The sequence below is a fragment of the Peromyscus maniculatus genome, chromosome 2, assembly GCF_049852395.1.
Source record: "Peromyscus maniculatus bairdii isolate BWxNUB_F1_BW_parent chromosome 2, HU_Pman_BW_mat_3.1, whole genome shotgun sequence".
Lineage (NCBI taxonomy): Eukaryota > Metazoa > Chordata > Mammalia > Rodentia > Cricetidae > Peromyscus > Peromyscus maniculatus.
Genome location: NC_134853.1, coordinates 153,770,919 through 153,796,118, shown reverse-complemented (window position 1 = coordinate 153,796,118; position 25,200 = coordinate 153,770,919). Strand labels below are relative to the sequence as shown.

At 49.9% G+C, this 25,200-nt stretch overlaps 1 long non-coding RNA gene across 1 annotated transcript; it reads right to left on the bottom strand.

The window, feature by feature from the left end:
• Positions 1-545: 545 nt before the first annotated feature.
• LOC121827414 (uncharacterized) lies at positions 546-7,376 on the bottom strand. Its single transcript, XR_006069701.2, has 2 exons — positions 6,603-7,376; positions 546-650 (listed from the first exon to the last, which is right to left on the bottom strand). It is a non-coding gene; the product is annotated as an uncharacterized LOC121827414 (long non-coding RNA).
• Positions 7,377-25,200: the final 17,824 nt, after the last annotated feature.

The following is a 25,200-nucleotide window of genomic DNA, read 5'->3' as shown; positions in this document are numbered from 1 at the left end:
CTGGAGCTGGAGTGACAGGCTGCCTGTTGTGGTCCTGAACAAGAGCGATAAACACTTTTAACTGTCAAGCTGACTGTCAGCCCCTGGACCAGTAATATTTTTTTAACCCGATAAAAACTTCACCAGTAACTTTCCAGAAACTGTGACAAGAGCATGAAGTGGAAACCGTGTCCCGTCACAGCTGCTGTCCCTCTGCTTTTCACAGCTGCTGTGAGGTCACCCCAGCAGCGCAGCGAGAGTGGACGGCATGGGCGTGGGTGGAAGCGAAAGAATGATGGTGTCTGTGTAATCTAAAACAGTGTGCAAATTCTCAGCAGAATGCAGCTGAATTCTACATACAACATTAAATATATTCAAAAGTCAGGGCTGGAGAGGAGCTTAGCAATTAAGAGCGCTGCTCCAGAGGACCTGGATTTGAACTCCCAGCCACCCACATGGTGTTTCATAACTGTATCTCCAGTCCTAGGAGATCTGTCACTCTCTTGGCCTCCTTGGGCACCAGGCATGCGCGTGATGCACAGACACAGGCAGACAAAACACCTAGATATATACAATGAATTTAAAGATTTAAAAGTCAGTATCATTGCCATATACTCACACTAAGCAAATGAGAAGTTAAATTGCTAACATCAGTTTCTTCAGAAGGAGACCTGGGTGGTGGAGGAAAAATAAGTAGGAAAAATGTAAGCTTATATAAAGTACCTGTTTTGAAAGAAATTATTTTGGTTTTTCAAGACAAGGTTTTCTCTGTCTTCATGCCAGCACTCGGGAGGCAGAGGCAGGTGGATCTCTTGAGTTTGAGGCCAGCCTGGGCTATAGAGTGAGTTCCAGGACAGCCAGGGCTATACAGAGAAACCTTGTCTCGAATAGAAAGTTGTAAGAAAAAAGTTAGTAGTGCACAGAAACAGGAGAATAACATCAGACCTCCCAATAGAAACCCCAAAGCCAGGAAACAGCATCATTTCAAGTCCTGAAAGTAAATAACAGCCAGCCGAGATTCTTAGATCCAGCGTAGTTCTCTTAAAATTGAGAGAACAAGGAGGCCATCTCAAGACATGCACCAACTGAAACAGCTCATGACCACCACGCCAGCGTTGCAGAAAATACTTAAAGGAGCCCTAAACATGGGGGAAAGGAGACTGGAGAAGAACAGATTTCCTATGATTGCATGAGCAAAGGCAGCTAGGAAAGGACCCATTGTGTCCAACACAGCCAGAAACCCCTGGCGCAAGTAGAGAGAGAAAGGAGCAATAATCCAAACCGGAATAAAAACCCAGTTACAGCAACTAGCAAACCTCTCCCAGGACCCCTAAGTGCAAATAGTCTTCTTCCTTTAAAAGATGGCAATACCTCAGACTGAGAATCAGACCCACGTGTGATCTGGTGTGGGTTTCTCAACTTGCCACAGTAGAGTCACTTGGGAGAGAGTCTAGAGTTGGCCTATGGACATGGGAGGATTTTCTTACATTCATCAAATCATAGAAATCTTTTATCTTTAGTTAGGCTTATATCTCGGCTTCTGAAGCTATTGTTGATGAAATTTTTTTTCCTGATTTCTAAGAAAAGATTAACTTATTTCCTACCAAAACTCCAGTACCATTTTTCACAAAACTATATATCTATATATCCTGAAGTTTATATGGGAAAGAAAAATACTCTGAACAGCCAGAATAATCATAGAACAATGTTAGAGATATCAAATTATGCTTGGAGTCATAGTAACAAAAACAGCATGGTACTGGCCCAAACTCAAGAAATGTAGACCAATGGAATAGACTAGAAATAAACTCATAGCTACTGGCACCTAATATTTGGTAAAGGTGTCAAAAAGACATTGGAGAAAAAGACAGTAATGGTGCTGGGAAAATTAGATATCCACATGAAAAACAAAACTAGATGCCCAACTCTCACCCTTTGCAAAAGTTGATTCAGATGGGTCAAAGCCCTAACAATGTAAGGCATGAAACACAGCTAGAGGAGAACATAAAATGTAGGCACATTCTTTGTTTCTTCCCTGTTGCTGTGATAAAATACCCTGCCCAAAGATGTCCTTGAGGAGGAGGGCTCTATTTGGCTTACGTTTCCATGTTAATCCTTACAGGGAAGGTAAAGTCAGGGGCAGAGAGGATGAATGCAACCATGCCACCAGCTTGCTGGTTTTGCTCATCATTGCCCTTCACTCTTCGTTCAGGGCCCAGCCTAAGGAATGGTGCTGCCCACAGTAGGCTGGGTCAGTGAGTCAACAGTCTCCCACAAACATACCCTCAGGCTAACCCCATCTAGACAATTTCTCACTGAGGCTCTCTTCCCTGATGATTCTAAGTTGTGGCAAATTGACATTTAAAACTAACCACTGCAGGCGAAGGCATAACATCGGGAACAGACACGTGGGATTGCAGGGTATTCAAAAGCTGCTTGCTGCACAGCGAAAGCAATTACCAGAGTGGAGAGATGCCTACAGATTGAAAGAGAATCTTCACCAACTGTCCTGGGAAAATCTTCACCAACTGGGGACTAATGTCTACAATCTGTATAGATTTTTCTTTTTTAATTAAAAAATGAACCATCAGTAGGTGGGCAAATGAACTGACTATAGTCCTAAAAGAAACAAATGACCAGTAAATATTTGAAAGACCATTCAACACCCTTAACTAACAGGGAAATGCAAATTGAAACTATATTGAGAGAGAGTCCATTTTACCCTAGCCAGAATGGCTATTACCAAGAAACAAATGCCTCCCAGGGCTGGAGAAGGTGCTGAGCAGTTATGGGCACTCACTCCTCTTACAGACCTGAGTTGGCATCCTGGCATCCACTCTGGGTGGCTCCCAACCACCTCCTACTCCAGCTCCAGAGTATCTGTCCCCCTGGCCTCTGAGGCACCTGCACTTGTGTGCACACGCAAGACGCATTGTATAATTAGAAAATCAAGTGGCAAGTGCCAGCAAGGATGTGAGGAAGAACAGCCCCCATTCAGGTGGTGGGAAGGCAAGCTGGTGCAGCTACTGTGCAAGTCAAAATGAGGTTCCCAAAAAATTTACACTAGAACTAAATCACCCAGATGTACCACTTCTGGTTATTAACCTAAGAGCCCCCAAGCCAACGTATCCCAGAGGTGCTTACACATCTGTGTTCATCGGAGCACTATTCCTAATAGCTAAGCTACAGATCCAGGCAGGTGTCCCAACAAGAGAGGGATGCATTAAGAAAATGTGGTTTAGGGCAAAAGACACAGTCAATAAGACAAAAAGACAGCCAACAGAATGGGAAAAGATCTTCACTAACCCCACATCTGACAGAGGATTGATCTCCACAGTATATAAAGAACTCAAGAAACTAGACATCAAAATATTGAACAGTCCAATTAAAAAATGGGCTAAAGAGCTAAACAGAGAATTCACAAAACAAGAACTACAAATGGCTGAAAGACATTTAAAGAAATGCTCAACATCCTTAATCATCAGAGAAATGCAAATCAAAACGACTCTGAGATACCACCTTACACCTGTCAGAATGGCTACGATCAAAAACACCAATGACAGCCAATGTTGGAGAGGATATGGAGCAAAGGGAACACTCCTCCACTGTTGGTGGGAATGTAAACTTGTACAACCACTGTGGAAATCAGTATGGCAGTTTCTCAGAAAATTAGGAATCGAACTACCTCAAGACCCAGCCATCCCACTCTTGCGCATATACCCAAGGAATGCTGATTCATACCATAAAGATACATGCTCAACTATGTTCATAGCAGCACTATTTGTAATAGCCAGAACCTGGAAACAACCTAGATGCCCATCAATGGAAGAATGGATGGAAAAAATGTGGTACATATACACAATGGAGTACTACTCAGCAGAGAAAAACAGTGAAAGCATGAAATTTGCAGGCAAATGGATGGAACTAGAAAAAATCATCCTGAGTGAGGTAACCCAAATCCAGAAAGACAGTCATGGTATGTACTCACTCATAAGTGGATTCTAGATATAAAATAAAAAACAATCAGACCACAACCCATAGAACCATAGAGGCTATATATATATAGCATGGAGGTCCCTAGGACGACTATGGCTTATAATAAATTTCGGTTTTACTCAATTATTGAAAACAATAGCCAAATGAATGGAAACACATGAACTATGAACCAAAGGCTGAGGGCCCCCCAGCTGGATCAGGCCCTCTGAGTAGGTGAGACAGTTGATTGGCTTGATCAGTTTGGGAGGCAACTAGGCAGTGGTACCGGGTCCTGTGCTCATTGCATGAGTTGACTGTTTGAAACCTGGAGCTTATGCAGGGACACTTGGCTCAGTCTGGGAGGAAGGGACTGGACCTCCCTGGACTGAGTCTACCAGGTTGATCGCAGTCCTCGGGGGAGGATTTGCCCTGGAGGAGGTGGGAATGGGGGGTAGGCTGGGGGTAAGGGGAGGGGGTGGGAGGGGGAGAATAGGGGAACCCGTGGCTGATACGTAGAACTGAATGGTATTGTAAAATAAAATAAAAAAAAAAGAAAGAAAATGTGGTTTAGCTGGGCAGTGGTGGCGCACGCCTTTAATCCCAGCACTCAGGAGGCAGAGGCAGGCGGATCTCTGAATTTGAGGCTAGCCTGGTCTAGTCTACAGAGTGAGTTCCAGAAAAGGCACCAAAGCTACATAGAGAAGACCTGTCTCGAAAAACAAAAACAACAACAAAAATAAATAAATAAAAATAAAAAAAAAAGAAAAAGAAAATGTGGTTCATGCACAATGGGAGTATTTTCAGCCATAAAGAATGAAGTTGTTCCCTGCCTTGGAACAGCTTGCTCCAGTCTCTTTGAAGAAACTGAAAAGAGGAGGAAGAGAACAGGAAAGTTGTGTCCTCTACAGGAAGATGGCTACCACTGTGCCAGATGATACCGTGTGAATTACCTCGGAATCTCAAAGGTAAACGGCCTGATTTCTCTCATTTCGGCGTCCTGATTTTATATAGATACATACAGTCATATGTGTACAGATGACATATGGAAGTAGAAGTGAAACTCTAGGGGAACAAAAGGGCCTGCCTAGTGGGAGGGGAGGGCCGTGAAAGGGAGGATGATGGGATATGGGGGGGGCATGCTCAAAGCACATTATATATTTGCTTGAAAACGGCCTTATGTGGCCAGGTTTAATAAAGCGAAGCAAGAGGAAGACAACATTGGGGGGGGGCACTGCAGAGAGCTGGGAACAGGGTGGGGGAAGGAAGGAATGTAGATATGAAAGCAGAAGGGGGGGTAATGTACTCACAGCATCTTGAAGCATCTTTACAGTTGTGCCGTCTACGGTACTCAAATAATACAGACAGCTCACATGTCTGACTAGTGGACTGGCATGTAGATCCGTACAGTGAGTAATACATGAAAAGACATGAAATACTGACAGATGCCACAGCATGGACGAACCAGAAAAACTGTTCTGTGATACCAGCCAGACACCAAAGGTCACATACTGTAGGATTCTGCATATTCCAAGTGTCCTCGGTACTGGGGAAGTGGAGACGGGCCCAGGGTGCGGGGGTGTCCTTGGAGTTTGCTGGCCAGCTTACTAAAACACTGAACTGTAAGAGCAATCTGGACTCCACGTGTGTACATGCTGAGAGAGAGAGAGAGAGAGAGAGAGAGAGAGAGAGAGAGAGAGAGAGAGAGAGAGAGATCCAAATTAAAGCAAAGAAAGGAAAAGTTACAAAACAACTGAAAACCAGGAAAACAAGATCCACACAAGAGGATACCGCAGCCTGAGCATGTGTAATGAAACCCTGGAAGGGCAGGACAGGGCAGTGGGCTGGAGCTGCATTTGATGGATAATGGCTGAGAATTTTCTGAAAGCTAATTAAAGGAATCAACCCCCAAATCCATGAAACATCTGTAAAGTCCATGCGAAATAAAAACACACCTAAGCACATCATGGTGAAACTGCGGACCATTTAAAACAACCAGATAAACGGCGCAGAGCCAATGAGGGTGCCACGGAGACCAGGCTGGGGAAAGTCCGCCAATAAAAGTTCCATACTCAGTGAAGAAGCCTCCACAAGGAGGACAACCAGGCAGATCGGGCTCTGACTCAGCCTAAGGAGGAAATGGGACTCCGTGTGTAGCCCAGACGCTAGAGTGATTGCTTAGCAAGCCCAAAGCCCTGGGTTCAATCCCTAGTACCGAGGGAACTGCGGTCTCAGCTCTGAGGAGGTGAAGACAGGACCATATGATACTCAAGGTCATCCTTGGCTAGTTAGTGAGTTCAAAGCCAGCCTGGGATATATGATACTCTGTCTCAAAAAAATTTTTTTTTCAAAGAAAAGAGGGGAGGGGGAGGAAAAATTTAAAACATTTAACAACCAAAATTTAAAACATTAAACAACCAAATAGACCCAGCTGATGTGTGTAGAATTCTACATCCAGCAACTTCAGGATGCAGGTTCAAGTGCACATGGAGCTTCTAGCAAAAGAGAACATATACTCTGCTCTGTAATTCAGGCCTCAGGAAAATCCCCTCTCAACCGGTGCTGACAGGCTTCCCAGCCACGCTGCCATTTTAAACGCTTCATCTAACAAGCGTGAACTATCACGTTAGTAACGGTTCCAAGTGCCTTACCTTATTAGAGTTCTTTCAGGATCCTAATATAGAGCATTCTCATTTAGGGATGAGGAAACTGAAGCCCACGGGGTAAGACACTTGTTTAAGGTCAGCTAGGAAATGGCTGTCCCAGCGATGGACTGCAGCGTGCGTGCTTTTCTCGTTAAGGTTGCCAACCAAACGAATTCGATTATCAGGTAAACTGAGGCCCAGCTGGGGCACACTCAGCACTGGGTTTCTTCTCTGGGGGGCACATCTCTTGCGACAAGCCCAAGTGAAGAGGCCCCAGGCTCGGACAAGCTGTGCCCACCCACCCAAGAGGTGGGCCCTGGTCCCAAAGCTCTGGCTGTCACCTGCGCTTTCTACAAATGCCCGGCAGGGGGCGCAGGCGACCCTCTCTCCGGCGCCACTTCGGCAAACGGCGGGAGGCCAGCTGCAGGCCGCGGCAGTTTGGGGGAGTTGTCAGCTCAGATCCGCAGCGCCGCCGGCTTCCTTCCTCTTTATCAGATCTGTCAGGGCCGCGACGTGTCGTGAAGGCACCTCCGGCCTCCTTCCCTCCTTCCTGTGGCGAACGGACGCAGCCATCTAGCGAGCGCCACTTCGCACCCCGGGGCCCGGGCAGGGCAGGGGGAGGGGCGACACCTGCCCCGAGCTGGGTTCCCGCATGGGCCTTTCGCGCCTCTGCACCCACTTCTCGGCCTGCGCCCGGCAGACTGCTAGGTAGGCCTGGGTGACAGTTGGGTCGGGGCGAAGCGAGGGCGCTGCTGCCATCCCTCCAGGGGCCCTGGACCCGGTGACACCCAGGACGTGCATGCGCGTGGCTGGGGCCTGAGCCACACGGAGCAGTGGGTGCCACCTAAAAGAAAGGAAGGCGCTGGGCCTCTGGCAGAGGTGACGGTGCGTGAAAGTTCTCCAAGGATCGGTGACACTGTCTCCATAAAATGCATCTTAGGCTCCAACGGAACATGGTTTGCACTCAGAAGGGACGATTGGAGAGACGACCTTGATGCACCCAGGACAAAAGGAAAAGAAGCCGCTGCGTTCTGATCCCATGTCATAAATAAGAAAATGACAAACCTCTGTCTCCTCGAGAGTCCCCTTGTTTTCTGATTCCCTCCCCAAATAAGAGCAAACCATTTTCATTCAACCAGCTATAGCGCTAAGGTTCCTTCCCTCCCTCCCTCCCTCCTTTCTCCCTTCCTTCCTCTCCCTCCCCCTCTCTCCCTCCCTTCCTCCCTACCTCCCTCCTTTCCTCCCCCCTACCCCCCCATAGCATGGGTTGAAAGCTGTCACCTCCCATGCCAGCAGGGGGTCTAGCCAGGTGGACATCTTGGCCCTGCAGAGGGTGGGGCAGTCCAGAGCTGGCCAAGGGGATTTTTCTGTGGGGATGTTTAGCAGCCTCGGGGGGTGGGGGGGTGGGGGGGGGTGGGGTGGGTGCTAAGAGAGCCCAGCGGCTCCAGCACCACCTGGCCAAGTGTTTGGTCCAGACTTCAGTGTGGAAGAGGCCGATCCGGTTTAGTCCGACGGGGGAGTAGGGCCTGGGGAAAGCAGCAGGATTAGAGAAGGCTTGGCCACATCTGGAATCCCAGCACATGAGAGATGGGGACAAGTGGATCGGGAATTGGGAGTTGGCCTCTGGTCAGAGATGGGGCAGATGGAGAGCCTGGGCTCTCTTGCTCTCTCTTTCTTTGGAAACGCTATTTTCAAAGCCTCCAAACCATTTCACCACAGGCTGGAGAGATGCACAGTGGATAACGCACTTGCTTCACAAACACGAGGATCTGAGTTCAGACCCCAGACCCCAGATAAATGCTGCGTTGACATGGCAACCACCAGTAATCCCAGCACTAGGGGTCTCTGGGCACGCTGGCCAGATGAGACTGGCCCTGAATCATCAACCCAGGGTTTAACTGACAGACCCTGCCTGCCTTCGTGAACAAGACAGATTAGGGCAATGGAGGTAGACCTGTTAACCACATACACATGTGTGCTCACACCACATACATATGCCAGAAGAAAAGTATTTTGTCTCTTCTCTAGTAGTTTAAGAAATTGCTCCCAATTTCTACAGACCCTTCTGGAACTCAAGGGTCTTTGCAGGAATCTCGGGTTTGCCTGCTTTGCATTTTTGATCAGAAAATAAATGAAGTCGATCCCACGTCTCTGGCCCAGGATCGATTTTGCTACTGGCAGTTTTGTTTTTTGAAGGGAAACTCCTGCAACGCTCTGGAGTTACTTTTCAACTTGACATTCTACACCGGCTTTCCTTATCTGATGTCTTGTAGAAATCAATCATTACGGCATGAAGCTGGATCACTTCCAGCTTCTGTGTGACCCAGGGAACGGTGAGCCCGGGTGACTAAAAATGGGGTCTTGAGCGCCTCGCCTAGCTAGGCCCTGAGTGGCTGAGTGGGCCCTCGTGGGTTAGTGTGGATTTGGCACAAATCCTCAAGGATCAGCAGGCGGGGACGCCACACCTGTATCTTTATCCCCTCCTTTTGGTTTTCAGGGTCCCTCCTCCCCTCTGATGAACCACGGCGCCACTCTTCAGGCCACGGGCAATCCTTGGCACCCTCTGTCCATCCCAGGTTAAAGCACACCTGCATGGGGCAGCCCTGTGATCTACCGGTGTCGGTGCTGTGGCTAGATAGGAATAAAACAGAGACACTGGGCTTCTGCCTTTCAGAAGCTTCCAGAATGGCAAAGGAGAAACAATCTAAATAGAGATAGCTAGGCATTGCCAGCCAAGGGTAAGGATTCATGAAAGTACTGCTCACGGACACTCCCCCACCCCCAGCCTTTACCCAGACAGTCAGCTGACGTATGAAGAAATTTTTCACTAAGAAAATGACAGGGGATGAGGCGGCGGGGGGGGGGGGGTTACTGCTTTTTTAAAATTGTTTAAGTGATGACCAAAGTCATTCTCACTGAGAATGGAAAGCTCAGGAGGCAGGAAGCTTGGAAGCAGCCTCACTCCCACTTCCTCCCACAGAGCTGGAACTCAGGGGGAGCCCTCAGGGACAGCCCGTTGGCTAGGGGTTTCTTTTTCCTTTGAGAGTTGTGGGGCTCTATTCTCTGTCACTAACAGACTATGTCGCAAGCATCTCCACATCATCTGCAACTCTAGATTTTGGTCAGGTCCCCTCACTGCTGCCTATCCCACGGTGAGCAGGATTCAGTTGTTTTCGGCTCTCACGGTGACACATTTAGTCACAGCGGACAGCCTCGAGCACACATCTGGGGCTGCACCCAGAGTATGGAGTTCAGAAGAAATAATCAGAAATGGGAAATGAAAGTGTGAACACTGAAGGAGGGGGGAGGGGCGGGGCGGGGAGGTGTTCCACCACTGTGGCTCCCAGACGGGGTCTTAGGAAATGATTTTAAAATGTGAACAAAAGGAGCTATTTTCAAACTTTCGCTGGGTGTTCTGGGGGTGGGGGTGGGTGAGCACTCCATTCCTCTCTGCTTCAGTGGAACCCACACCCTCTGGCGGCTGAGCAATATCCACAGTCTCAGCCATTTTTATTTACTTTCCATTGTTTAGGGACTAGTATCTTATCCCCTGACATCTTGATCTTTTCAACTAACTCACATGTGTTTTTTACAAGTTAATGATTTGAAAAAAATTTATTTATTATCAATAGTGGTGTGTGTGTGTGTGCGCACGGGACTAATATCTTATCCATGGGCATCTTGATCTTTTCAACTAACTTACATGTATTCTTTACAAGTTAATGACTTGAAAGATTTTTTTATTTATTATCAGTAGTGTGTGTGTGTGTGTGTGTGTGTGTGTGCGTGTGCATGTGTGTGCACACATGTGGCAGTCAGAGAACAACTTTGGGAGTCGTGTTTCTTTTTCCATAGGTTCCAGGGCAAGCTTAGGTTTTCAGGATTGTAAAATAAGTAGCTTGACATCACCAGCCTGGATTCTAATGTTCTCTCTGTGCGAACATTTCCTCAGCTGTTTTCTTGTTGTTGTTTTGTTTTTAGTTTTGCTTGTTTTAATCCCACCCCATCCCCTTGTGTGTTTACATGTACATGCATGTGTGTTTACATGTACATGCCTGTGTGTTGCTGTGGATCAAACTTGGGGCCTCACATGTGCTAGGCAGGCAGGCTCTCTCTCCCCAAGTTGCATGCCCAGCCCCTGTGGGAATTTTTTTATTTTTACAGTTCGGTTCAGTGGTATCTTCCACAGCTCTGAAGCTTCGAGAACCCTCTGCCTGTTCGGGCCAGTAGGGCAAGAAGTGCTCGGGTGAGGAACCCGAGGGCCTTGGCTCGCAGGTGCATGGTGGATCGGACTGGTACTTGGGACACCACGAGGGTTGGCTCTTAAACCCAAACTGTGGGGTCACAGTAGAGAAGGCTGTGTGCAAGGCGTCCTGGAGGGGCCGCCAGGCAGTGCCCTTGCTATAACATTGAAGGCTGAGGGCTCGGCGTCCACCAGAAACCAAGTGGCGCTGGTTCTGGGGAGCAAGGTTTTGGCTCCAGGCCACTTGACCATCCTCTCAACTGGTGTCTCTGGGCAGCCGCATTGGTCAAGTGACCAGGCCACTTGGATGCTGGTGACCAAAAAGCTGGCTCCTTTGGGGATTGTGTTTGCTTTCTAAGTAGACACCCTGTAGGAATGTGTTACATATACCTTGGCCACTTTCTCATCTTTTTCAAGACAATATGATGCTTCTTAAATGATATTGGACAATTTTAAGTTATCCATAATTCCTGTCTGCTAATACATTCTTTTTCTGTCTTTTGTGTATGAATACTTCTCTCTCTCTCTCTCTCTCTCTCTCTCTCTCTCTCTCTCTCTCTCTCTCTCTCTCTCTGTGTGTGTGTGTGTGTGTGGTGTGTGTGTTTTACAGGGCTGCAAGTCACGTGAACATGTTCTCTTAAGTGGCTTCCCTCTTCCCTGGCCACAGGCCATATATGTCTACATTTTACACAGTGAGTGGGAAATAATAGTTTAAAAACATTTTTTAAAATGGAGCCTCAGGTTCTTAGTGGAACAGACAATCTTTAAACATTTAAAACATTTCTATTGAGATCCACTGTTGCCTGTAGGACAGCTTGCCTGGTCACAATGCAAACTAAAGGATGTGGAGCTGGAGATGGCTCAGCAGTTAAGAGCACCGGCTGTTCTTCCAGAGGACCTGGGTTCGATTCCCATTACCCACCCAGTGGTTTACAACCATCTGCAACTCCAGTCCCTCTCCGGCTTCTGTGGGTGCTGCACACATGTGGTACACAGACATACAAGCATGCAAAACACCCATATACATGACAGAAAAGGGGGGTGGGTCCTGACTTATTCTGCAACTACTGTTCCACAAGCAAAGGTAGCCAATATCCCTCATTTATAAAATACAAGGGGATTTTGACCCCTTTGTGTTTATATGTGTATGTGTGTGCTGGCCTGGAACTCTTGAACTCACGTAGATCCACCCTCTTCTGCCTCCAGAGTACTGGGGTTAAAGGCGTGCACCACCACGTCCTGCCTGTTTTCGTTTTTGTTTTTGTTTTTTGAGACATGGTCTCTCACTGATTCAGCTAGACTGGCTGGTCCAAATGCTCCGGCTTCCTCCTGTCTGTTTCCCTAGCACTGGGATTACAGGCATGCACCCCCGTGCTCCGCTGTCTGTGGATGCTGGGAATCTAAGCTCAAGTCCTGTTTGCGTGGTAAGCCCTTAACTCACTGATCCCTCTCTGCAGCTTTGGAATTTTGACATTCTTGATCTTTGCATCCATAAGATCATAAAACATGTCCTCTCTGGCATCTGCATCTCTTGCACCACTTCATATCTGTGCCATCCCACTGCTAAACTTGCCAGGACTGGAAACTCTGCCACCCTGCATTTGGGCCCCTCCAAAGTGCACCTCAAAAGTCTTCATGATGTAGCAGCTGGCTTCCCCAGAGGGAGCTTTGGAGACCAAGCTTGCAAGATTTTGCATGACCTCACCTTGGAAGTTACAAGAGGGTACTTCCACCACCTCTGGACCGTTGAGTTAGCCCCATTCAGGAAGAGAAGGGCTTCATCAGGAGGTGGCACCACCGGGAGCCTTGCAGAAGTTGGCATCACTGTTTATCTGTTGTTGATAATGTACCTTTTATAGTCTTTCTCATCGGGCTATTGAAATGGCAGTTCTTTGCAGCAGTGGCTGACACTGACACACACATCTTTATGCACATGGCTCCTTCTTTCTGGATTCTTCTAAGCAATCCATTCTTTGCCAACGGACTCCCTGGGTCAACGGATCTTGCCGTATTTATGGTTATTGTTTCCGAGAGAAGAGAGCCAACAGTAACCATACCCACTGTGGCTTTGTGTGTAGCGAGCGCCAATGTGGCCAGTCCAGCCAGTGTGCAGAGAACACAAGTCAAGCCTCAGTCCTGAAGAAGAAGGCAAGTGAGGGCCAGACGGATGGCTCAGTAGTTAACAGCGTGGGCTGCTCTTGCAGGAGACCGGGGTTTGGTTCCCAGCACCCACACTGGTGACTCACAACTGCCTGTAACTCCAGCTCCAGGGGATCCATGACATCTTCTGGCTTCTGAAGGAATCTGCCCCCCCCCCCCCCCCCGACACAAGTCAAACAAATCTTTAAAAAAAACAGATGACAGGGTCATTCTGGGTTGGCTGCTGGTCCTCTGCATGTTTTAAAATCAGATTTCCTACCAGAGGTAGAGAGAACAAGATGGTCTTGGGTTTGATTTTAGCTCTACCAAGTACCAGCTGAGTGAACATGGACGAGGTGCCCCATCTGCATGCCTCAATATCCCCACTGGTGAAATGGGGACCAGAGCACCAGGCTCTTGAGTAGTTGAGACAACAGATGAGGTGTCTGTACCACCACATCTGCCCCATGGCGAGCACCAACCAGTGAGGGTGGTCTGCTCCCATTTTCCCATTTCCTTTTCTGGGTGAACAAGCTTGGCACCTTTGACACTCAATGGCTGGAAGCCTTCCGACGCCATGTCTCCTGGGAGGAAAAAAGAAAACCCACCACAGTGTTTTTTTCTTTTTCTCTAATTATAACAGCGATGCATATTCACTGTAGAAAAATCTGGAAGCTGTGGGAAAGTACGAAGAAGGAAATAAAAATTACCCGCAATTTCACGCCCCAGATCTGCCACTGTTCACATGTGGGTGTGTCTCCTCCAGGGTGTTGGGCCAGGTCTTATTTTGAGAATTCTAAGATGTGGCTCCAGGGCAGTGTGACAGTTCTGGGGCCCAACGCTACTAAGGATGGGGGCGGGGGAGAGCCTGCTTTTGTGGCATGTGTGGAAGCAGACAGGATTTCAAGACTCCGCTTTGCTGCAGAGGCAAGTCACAGGCCGGAGGGGGAGGAACTGTTCTTCATCCTTCCCAGCTCTAGAAGCCATTGCCTGAGCTCAAACAGACTCATGGCACTTACTGTCTCTGGGCTTCAGTGACCAGGGCTAATGCGTGGTGTGGAGGTATCCGTGGCAGAGAAAGCGCTTGGAGGCTTCCTGGGCCTGTGTGAGCACACGGGTTCCTTCCTCTGAGAAGACAGGAAAACAAGCCTCCTGCCATCTCCAGTCACTTCAGCAGCAGCGGAGTGAACATGGGCAAGCTGTGGAGGGAGCTGTCTCACCCACGGTGGGACAAGGGTCTTATAAACACATGGCTTTCACCTCTGCCTTTGGAGGTTTTAGCCTGTGGCCCACTGGCCATGATGCTTTGGGAACTGTTTATCATGGGGGCACACAATGGTGGCGGCCACAGCACAGGGTAAAACTGTTCCCCTTACGGCTAGGGTGATGACAAAGAGGAAGATGTTGGGGTCCCACAATCCCCTTCAAAGTCAAGTCCTTAGTAGCCGAAAGCCTCCCTCCAGGCCCCACCGTTATATTTTCTAGCTCCTCCCTCCCTCCCTCTATGCTGTGGCCACACCTTTATCACACCAGCCTTTGGAGAATATTCTAGACGTAGACTATAGCTCTGTATCTACAGTACTTGAATCAGACAAGGAGTTCCAGACCCAGCTGCAGCGAGGCAGAAATGAAGGAACTTACTCAAAGCCTCTGAGGTGACAGAGGAAGTTGTCAGGCGTCATCAGGACAAGGAGACTTCCAGGTCTCAGTCCCTGCTCTGGTCCTTGGTGGCTGTGAGTGGCCATGACCTAGAAAGATGATGACAGCATGTAGCTCGGACTGGGCTCCCGTTAAAGCGAGTTCACAAGCATGGAGCCCACAGAGCAGCCCCTGGCACACAGTAGGTGCTGTGCACACAGTAGGTTTCTTATGATTAGCGCACTGTGCTGTGCTCAGGGATTCACAGTAGGGGACTGGAAATAGATCCCAGGAAGAATGTAGGCAGGTGTGTTTGGTGTGAGAAATGAAGGTTTCTCTTGCTCCAGCCAAGCCCGGAAGTAGTCACTTCTGAGTAGTGCCAGGCAACATCCAGCCTTCCTGCAAGTACAACGACCACATGCAGAGTCCTACTGGGAGGGCTGGGAGGGACCGCAGTGCAGGTGGCCCACCACGGCACCTGGAGCCGGCAACTGGCCTTCTCCGAAGCAAGCGGTGAGCCAGCACAGGTCAGCAAATCACTGGGGGGGGGGGGGGGGGGCTGCTGGGAGCTTTGGCTGGTGAGGCAGCTAACAGTCAGGTGGCAGGACACAGAATGCTGTCTGGAGGTGGTGGGCCGCGGGCACTGCTATTGGGGTATATGGCTGCCACTCAGCCTCGGGGTGACAGAAGCCACCAGAGAAGACAGAAGGTCACGGGCAACCTTTGTATGGTTGGTCAAGATGAGATGTCCCAGTGGGGAGAAAAGAAATTACGGCGGTGTGTGTATGAGTGTGTGTACGTGTGTGAGTGTAAGTGTGGGTGATGTGTCTTGTGCCAGGTGACCTCTCAGGATCCATGGAGGGTGCAGAGGTACACCTTGCAGGTGAACAGGACCTAGGAATTCTGGGGCATGGCTCTGAGCACCACTGCTGGGCATGGCCCCTGTCCCCAAGGCGGAGGAGGGCCTCTCTCTGCAGGTGTGTACAAGCATATGTAGATCTGACCCATCCCACGTCTCCATCTTTCTGAATCCCAAACATTCCTGGGTCGCCCTTGCCGGGGACCTGGTGGAGTTCACTGCCTGATGTGATTTAGTGCCGGCTGTAAACTGTTTCTTTCCCCTATTTTCTGTCTTCCCTGTGCCCTCCCAGGTCCTCCACTCTATACCTTGGGTGTGTCCCTCGTGTGTGGCCAGATGTAGAACATACCCACCATGGGGGAAGGAAATGGCCCCTGGCTTGAGGGTAGAGCTCTGAGCACCAGCGACAGATCCACGTTCTCTCTGTTTATCGTGTTACTTCACATCGGACCTGGTGTCTGGGCCCCTGGGACAGAACCTGATGCCACCTGCTTCTCCTATCCATGCCCTTCTTTACCTCCATAGACTCCTCTGGGCTTGTTTCTTTGTGTTATTCCCTTTTTTCAGTAACAACAACAACAACAACAACAACAACAACGTATGTTTGTTTTCCAAGCTACCGACTGTAGCAATGAGGCCCTTCCACAGGGCTGGAGAGGAGCCCAGGGGTAAAGAACACTTGCTGTTCCAGCAGAGAACCAGGGTTCAGTTCCCGGCACCCACACTAGGTACCTCACAATTATCTGTAATTCTAATTCTAGGGGATCCAGCACCCTCTTCTGGCCCCTGCACACATGTGGTACATATTAACGGACCCAGGCAAACACATGTAAGCATAAATAAAGATAAATAAAAAGTCAGAGAGAGAGAGAGAGAGAGAGAGAGAGAGAGAGAGAGAGAGAGCGTGCGAGCACACTTCCTGCCAGTCCTCTGCTAACCTCGTCCCCTGCACACTGTAGAGGCCAGTTTAGCCGCTTTTCTCTGTCCGGGCTGCACATCAAGCCCCTGCCATGGTGGAACGTGGGAAGGAGGACAGTGAAGCCCACTGAACAGCCTGCCCGGGAGGGGGCGCTGATCCCTCAATTCCCAAAGTATCCTCGGACATCCCAGAGCTGGAAAGTGCAGGTTTCGGGAGTGGCCTCTTTCCTCAAGTGACATTGGGCAGATGTCATTTGCTCTTGTGAACTCCAGCTTTCTGTCTGGAAAATGGGCTTCTCATATCTGTCCTGGTCTGAGCAGAAGGAAGGAGGGACGGTGCTGTGCGTGTACTGCATGTATGTGTTGTGTGCATGTGGGTGTGTGCAGGTGTACACGTGGGTGGATGTGCACTGCATGAGTGTGCATGTGGGTGTGTGTAGGTGTACACGTGGGTGGGTGTGCACTGCATGAGTGTACAGGTGGAAGTCAGAGGTTGACATCGGGTATCTTCCACGACCGCTCTTCTCACTAATTTCTGTTTTTGGTTTTCACATCTATTTGTTTATTTTGCGTTTGTGGGTGCGGGTGGGTACAGCCTACAGATGACATGAGACATAGCTTACAGGTGGTGGCCAGAAGACAGCTGATTCTCTCCTCCCATTGTGTGGGTCCCGGGACTGCACTTAGGTCATCCGGATTGGCAGCCAGCGTCTGGCCTACCATGCCGCCTCACGGACACTGCACGCTCATTTTTTGAGATGGAGTTTCTCACTGAACCTGGAGCTCACCAATAGGCTAGCCCGGCTGGCTGGTGAGCTTTGGGGATCCCTGGGGCTGAAGTTACAGACATCGTGCCTGGCTTTTTATGTGGTCACTGGGTCTCGAACTCAGGTGCTCATGCTTGTGCGGCGAGCACTTTATGGACTGAGCTGTCTGTCCAGACACACCATGGACTTTTGTGCCGCTGTAAAGAAAATAAAGTCATGAATGAAATGAAATGGAAATGAAGCATTTGCAGGGAAATGCACGGAACTGGGATTGTGTGAAACACGTCTCACACACAGATAAATGCCACATGATTCTCTCATGTGTACAGCCTAGACCTAAATAAAATTCCATGTGTGTGCACATATATGTGTGTTCATGGATGTATAAGCCATGGAACTAGAAAGGGGACCCTGGGAGGAGGAGAAAGAGGTCCTAAGGGAGGGAGAACGGAACAGTAGTGCTGAGAATGCAGAAGAGAGGACCATCTGGGGACGGGAAGGGATCTAGCCAGAGGGTCCAGAGACATGAGGCGGGATGTGGAGAAGAGGACAGATGAGAACAAAGGATAACAACACATATGTGTGAAGATTTCCTAACCCATTACTCTGTATGCTAATCTAAACTTTAAAAAAGTCAGTTGTGTTCCTGGGTCCACTCCCAGCCTTCTAGCAGGCAGTGACTCCGTCTCCTTCCCCCCACCCCCCACAGGAACTGCTCTGGGCCAGTAGTGCCTGCATGTCACATGTCACATGTCACATGTCAAGTGGGGAGACTCAACTCACCAAGTTGTGCTGCTGAGACTGAGCAGAGCTAGGCCAAGGGCACAGGGTGTGGGGGTCTATCACAGCCTCCTGTGTGGCAGAAAACACAGGATGTGCAGCATCCGGGTCATTCACTCACCATTGGGCAGAGTGGGGACCAGGAAACGCAGGTGGGTAGAAGAAGGAGGCAGGTGTTTGAGGATCCAGCTCGAAGCCATCAATGAAGGTAGAAAGGAATGTGGGGACAGTGTTGGGCTGTTGGTGGGATGGGAGCAGTCTCTTGCCCATGTTCACTCTTCGTGTGGTGGCTGTGGTTCCAGGCTGCACAGGACAAGGTCCTTGTCTCGTGAGGCCATGCTGACAGGGACTCAAGAGACAGCACAGTCCACTTAGGTTGACATTCTACTTGGGGCCCAGCAAGCATCATGTGGGTGTGTAGGGAGAGCAAGGAACTGTATGCTAACTGATGGCGAAGCCAGGACAAGGAACCTGGGTATAAATGAACGTTTCCTGTCCCGACTGCCTGATCCCAAATAACCACTCAGAGGCTGGATATGAATGATAAATGCTTGGCCAATAGCTCAGGCTTATTGCTTACTAGCTCTTACATTTTAAGTTAACCTATATTTCTATTTGGTTATAGAATACCTTTATATGCATGGCATTGGTCATCTCCTGCTCCCTCTGCATCAGGCTGGTGACTCCTCTGACTCCACCCTCCTCCTTCCCATCATTCTCAGTTTGGCTTTCCTGCCTAACTTTCTGCTCAGCTACCAGCCTGTCAGCTTTTTATTAACCAATGAGAGCAACACACATTCACAGTGTATAAAAGGATTATTCCACAGCACCAGGCTTGACTGTGTTTTCTTGTCTTACTCTCAGGACTTAATTATTATTATCATTTGTTTGTTTGAGAGATAAGGTCTCTCTACATTGCTCCAGCTATCCAGAAACTCTCTGTATAGACCAGCCTGGCCTCAAACTCAGAGATCTACCTACCTCTACCTCCCAAAGTGCTGGGATTAAAGGTGTGCACCACCCGGGTGAGGCAGGGCTTAATTTTCTTTTAACAGAATAGAACAGAATGCTAAAACATCTGGCATTGGCATTGGCAGACCCGGATGGGGTGACTGTCCTGGCTGTGACAGAGAGTCACAGGTTGAGTAACTTACAGAGAAGAGAGGTTTCTGAAGCATGATCTTAATTAGACTTATCAATAAAAACCAGGAGTCATACATTGGGGTAATAACCTGAAAGATCAGAGAAGCAAAGGAGCAGCCACCAGTGACTTCTCACCTCTCCGGATCCTCTGACTGAATAGGGGCTGAGATCCTGTCTCCACCCACCTTATATTCCTGTCTCCACCTCCCAACTGTGCTGGGATTAAAGGCATGAGCCTCCCAAGTGCTGGGGTCAAAGGTGTGTGCCACCACCCCAGGCCTCTATGGTTAACTAATGGCTAGCTCCGCCCTCTGATCTCCAGGCAAGCTTTACTTGTCAGAACACAAACAAAATATCACACAACAGGTTTCTTCAGTTTATGGTTCTAGAGGCTGTGAGGTTCAATGGCCCACACTACAGCATGTCTGAGGACCTTGTGGCTGAGGCAGCAAGATGGCTTTCCCAGAGTGACTGGAGAGAAGGCATGACCCATGCATCCAGAGATGAGGACTCTGTTCCCCAGGTCAGAGCTTGTGCCCTACTGAGAAATCCTGTTTACACGCCACATGGGGGATTAAGCGGTCCACTTAGAAGATGTATTCACCTGACAGCTGTGACCTTGTGGCATTTCAGGGTGTGACTGGAGTTGCCCACTATTTCCCCCGGCATTGGAGTCTGATGGAATCTTCTGGAATCTCAGCCTCCCCTACTCTTTCCTTACCTGTAACTTGGCCGGAGTCAGAGCTCTTGGCTCAGCATTGCTGTGAGACATATTGTCACCTTAAGGCCCCTGAGCACAGGGGCTGTGACGACTGGGAAATTCAGCCAGTGGGGTTCGTTACTGATACTGTCTTTGCGGTGGTTAGAACGAGAACAGCCCCATAGGCTCACGCTTGGATATTTGGTTTCCACATGGTAAAACAGTTTGGGAAGGATTAGGAGGTGTGGCTTGTTAGAGGAGGTGTGGCTTGTTAGAGGAGGTGTGGCTTGTTAGAGGAGGTGTGGCTTGTTAGAGGAGGTGTGGCCTTGTTAGAGGAGGTGTGGCTTGTTAGAGGAGGTGTGGCTTGTTAGAGGAGGTGTGGCCTTGTTAGAGGAGGTGTGGCTTGTTAGAGGGGGTGTGGCTTGTTAGAGGAGGTGTGGCTTGTTAGAGGAGGTGTGGCCTTGTTAGAGGAGGTGTGGCTTGTTAGAGGGGGTGTGGCTTGTTAGAGGAGGTGTGGCTTGTTAGAGGGGGTGTGGCTTGTTAGAGGAGGTGTGGCTTGTTAGAGGAGGCGTGGCTTGTTAGAGGAGGTGTGGCCTTGTTAGAGGAGGTGTGGCTTGTTAGAGGAGGTGTGGCTTGTTAGAGGAGGTGTGGCTTGTTAGAGGAGGTGTGTCAATGGTGCGGGTTTGAGGTTTCAGAAGACTTGCACCATTGCCCGTGTGCTCTCTGCCTTCTGCCTGCTGATGTTCCTGCTCCCACGCCTGTGCTCCCCATCACAGACTCACTCCCTGGAACTCGCAAGCCCAGTGAAATGTTTTCTTTTATAAGTTGCCTTATAAAAGGTCACAGTGTTTTATCACAGCAGTAGAAAAGTAACGGCTACAGTCCTTGCCCTGAGTCCTTCAGCCATGGGTTATAAACTCAGGCGGAAGGGACCCTTAGAGATCAAAGAATCCGCCCCTTCCACCTCATCCCTTCTGGGCAGTGCCCTTCCCCAGCTCGCCCTCCCCTAGTGTGCACCCCCAGCCCCTACCCCTCGAAGTTGCTAACGCCATCTGCAGGAGAAAGTAGAGAGTGCACTGGGAATGGCCTGGGGCTTTTAAAGCTCAAAGTCCTCCTTCAGTGACCTACTTCCTCCAGCAAGACCACGCCTCCTAAACTTACCCAAACAATGTCGCTAACTGGGGACAAACGTCTGAGCCTCTGGGGGCCTGCTCATTCAAACCACACCTGTAGGGGTTTTCTGCACACACCGGCTGTGGCCACAGCAGGCTGGTACACCAGCTGCTTGTGAACACAAGGCTGGATGTTCCCTGCTTCCCAACCAACAGCCTGTAGAGAGCCATGGAGTCTTCTCGGGCTTCCCTTTCAAGGAGGCCTCTGTCGTCAGTATTATTAACCTTGACTCTGCATGGGAACACTGCTAAATGATGGCCCCCCAATGTGGGCTCACTAGGCCTTAGCTGCCTGAGCATAGGTTTGCTGGCCTTTGTCAACACACGCTCTAGAAGCCCATCTTGACCCAGCCTCACCAAGCACTGAGTACCCCATTTCTGGGTATGCCAGGGGACAGAGTCCCAGCTGTAAGATGGAAACCTGAAAGTTCCAGACTATCTGTGCCCCTCACCTGTTGGCCGTCTGTGGGGAAGTTCCTTCCTTTAATTTCCTCACTCTTAAATGGGGGTGGGGGTGGTGCTGGCAGTTATTTGCTCCAGGGCTCTGGAAGCCTCGCCAGGCATGCATGAAGAAGCGGGTCTGCAAAGCTCTGGGGTGATGGGCCATCCCCAGCACTCTGGATAGTTCTTGCTTAGGCAGCTGGGGCTTCCATCTTTTGGAGGGGGCAGCTTCTGCTGCTGGACCTTTGCCAGCCTGGCAGAGCTGGTGTATCTGGTGGCCATCTTCCAGAAGTTGGCATTCACATAGGAGGGCATAGTGATGTTCTCACCTAAAGTTAAGCACAGAGACTCAAGCTGGCAAAGGACCTTTAAAATCAGCCTCCTGTCTGAGGCATCAGGAGGGCTGGTGTTCTTCTGGATCCAAACAAGAAGACAGAAGCACTCTTTTTTTTTTTTTTTTTCTGAGACAGGGTTTCTCTGTGTAGCTCTGGCTGTCCTGGAACTTGTTCTGTAGACCAGGCTGGCCTCAAACTTGGAGATCCACTTGCCTCTGCCTCCCGAGTGCTGGGATTAAAGGCATGCACCACCACCGCCCAGCCAGAAGCACTCTGGTCTCTGGATGGACAAAGGGACTTAATGCAGAGTTAGTTACTCAGGCTATAGGGGAGCTTAGGCCAAGGAAACGAGGAGACAGTGAGTGGACCTGGAGACGAAACTCTGGGAGAGTGGGCACCATCATGAGGATGGAAGGACCAGGAGAGGTGATGGGGTTAGCAGAGCCCAGAGTCCTGGCTACTGGGGCCATCAGAGGCTTGTTGGGTGGGAACTGGGACATAGAGGAGACACGGCAGCTTCTTGGGACCTGCTGAGGCAGGAGAGAAGCGGGACACTCCAGCTTCTCTCTTCATGCCCTCCCCTAGCTCCTTGCCTTGACAGAGCCCATTGGAAAGCAGCTGAGAGCAAGCCAGGGAAAGGCAGCATGCAGGTCAGTCCCCTGCGGTACAGGAGAAACGTAGTCAAGGCTGGAGTCCATCACGGTCACGCTGACTTCCATTTAAGCTTTGGGCATGGGGAAGCTCACTCTCCTAACTCCAAAGGCAGCAGCCAGGGTCCATCAAGTATAGGCCAGGCCAGCAGAGCGTGAGGATTTGGCTGCAGTGGTAGGCAAACATGGACCTCTATGCAGTCCCCAACGTAAAACCGGGCTTGCCTTTGGAGCAACGGGTGTCACCAGCCAGCAACGCCCTGTTCCCCTGCACTCCGCTAACCTTCACCCTCCAAAGGAGATGCAGGAAATTTGCAGCGTTCTTTCCCAGCACCAGGCTTTCTTCTTTCCCGCATTCAGGGTGAATTTCCCTCGGCAGTGTCCGGCATGGTGCTTAGGGAACTCGACTCTGCCTCCTCACATTTCCACCAGCGGAGGCACCCACTGTGTGGGGCTGCTGAGCAGCGTGTGAGTGGTGTCTGCTGGAGTTCTCCAGGAACCTGAAAGCAGATGATATCATCCACGCTGCTCACCAGCAGAAGCCAAGCTTCAGGGAGGAGGGTGCAGAGGCAGCGGCGACTAGTGGGAACAGAGCTCAGGCCGGAGACGGCCTGGGAAGGCCACATTGCTTCCTCACAGGCTCAGTCACGTGGTCTCACCCCCACCCAGCTGGGCAGCAGGGGAGCTCCCAGGAGCCATTTCCATTTCAGCTGCTGGAGCCTGGTTCTGTGCCCCAGGCCTACGTCAGCCCTTTGAAGACTGGAATCATTCCCACAGCCACTTCTCCATTCTGAATGAGCAAGACGCCAGGCCGGGGTGGCAGGTCTGACCACAGGGCAGATGTTCCCACATGTGGAAGTGGGCTCCAGCCTGCCACACTGTTCTCAGGGTGTCTCCTACCTCAGCCGTGGGTGACATGTCCAGTCGCTGTCTGGCTGTCCCTTCTGCATCTGCGTCACATGAGACCATGTGGACACTGGTGGACACTTTTCATTAGCGTGCTTTGAAGGGGGACTGGGGCTGTGACAAGGGCATGTGATCAACCATCCTGCATGTGGCGTCTCACAAAACCTTTACCATAGCCCTGCGGGGCGGAGAATAGTGTGACCTCTATTTTGGAAGTAGGAAAATGGAGCTTCACAGAGGATAACTGATTTGCTTCAAGTCACGCAGCACTACACACCTAGAACCCATCTCTTAGTTTTAACTCCAGGCCTAGCGTTTATCCAGCTCTTGAGAGCACCAAACAAAACAAAACAAAAACAAAAAACTTAAAGGGATTTATGGTTCTATTTTAATAGGTCTGCAATGTCATTCAGAGTAGACAGACCTCTACTTTACATGCCCTAGGAAGCAAAAACTCTGTCAGTAAAATTGTAATTCTTTGTAACTTAGAATTTTTTATCTTATTCCTAAGAGTTCTTTTAGGTTTGTAAGTGATGTGTGTGTAGAGAGTTTACCCCACGGGAACTGGCAAACATCACAGTTCAGAGTTCTGATATCCGGCTCACCCGTTCATCGGGCTCACCCGTTCATCGGGCTCACCAGTTCATCGTGGAGTCTAACCTCTCCCAAGTCAGGAGGGAGCTGTTGGCTCACAGCAGACAGACGGACAGAGCTCCCTAGCCCATCTCTACTTGAAAAGCTTTTGCTTGTGTTGTTTCTTGTTTTATCCTTTGTTTGTCTGTTCTGTTTTTGAGACCCAGTCTCATGTAGCCCAGGTTGACCTCGAGCTCCATATGTAGCTGAGGCTGGCCTTGAACACCTGATTCTCCTGCCTCTTCCTCCCGAGTGCTGGGACTGCAGGCGTGAGGCACCGAGCTGAACTTGGGTGAAGTGCTTTCCACAGAGTGTTCAGATGGCAGACAGCCGCTGGCACGAGCTGTGCCATTGTGTGGCCAGGGTCTGTGACTCCCCGGTGAGGAATGCTGCCGAGCCCGCCTGCTTCGCCACCTCCTCCACCCTGTGCCCACAATGATTTGGTTCCTAGGACTTGAAGGAACACTCCCCCATTGTCTCTGAGGGTTCTCCCAAGCCACAGAGTCCCCTACAAATGTGAGGTTCAGCATCGGCAGGCAACGAGAGAGCCCCGCCAACCGCTGTGGTGGGACACACCCAATTCCAGAAATATTGAAACAGGACAAACCCAGCCTCTCCAAGATGCCCAAACACAGTGTCTCCCCATTGAACACTGTGTTTATAAAACAGGGGTTATGGCCTTTGAGAAGCAGCACATTTCGAAGGCTCAGCCTTACAAAGCAGCCAGGCTCCTCCTGGCTAACGCCTTTCCTGGTCTCTCCTCCCCTCCACCTGCAGAGATGGACCTGTCTGTGCTGCCATTTTGGTTCATGGCAAGAAGACAAGTGATTCAGACTCTGCTCACATCGGGCTGCTACAGGTGGTGTGGTCTGCGCCATGCCTTCTGGGGACCCTGCACAGCTTGGAATGTGGCCTTGACACCCTTTGCAATGACCAGGCCAGAGGTACCTTCACCACCTGGGAGCCCTTACAACTGGGTTTAAATTCCAAACTGTGTCCCCCAAAGCCAAGGATGTCTCAAACAGGTCAAGAGCCAGGCAATGTTTGAAGCCAGGAACACAGGGAGGGTCACTTGCTGTGCTAGTGACGGCAGCTAGAAGCCACCGATGTAACACAGCCTCGAACAAGCTCCATGGAACTCACTGTGAGAGTCTTTAGTTGTTTTAAGTCAGGGTCTGTTCATTTTACCCAGGTAGGCCTTGGACTCATGATCCTCAGCCTTCCTAGTGCTTTGGTTATAGGTGTGGGCTGTCATGCCCAGCTGCGACTGTTTTTAAATG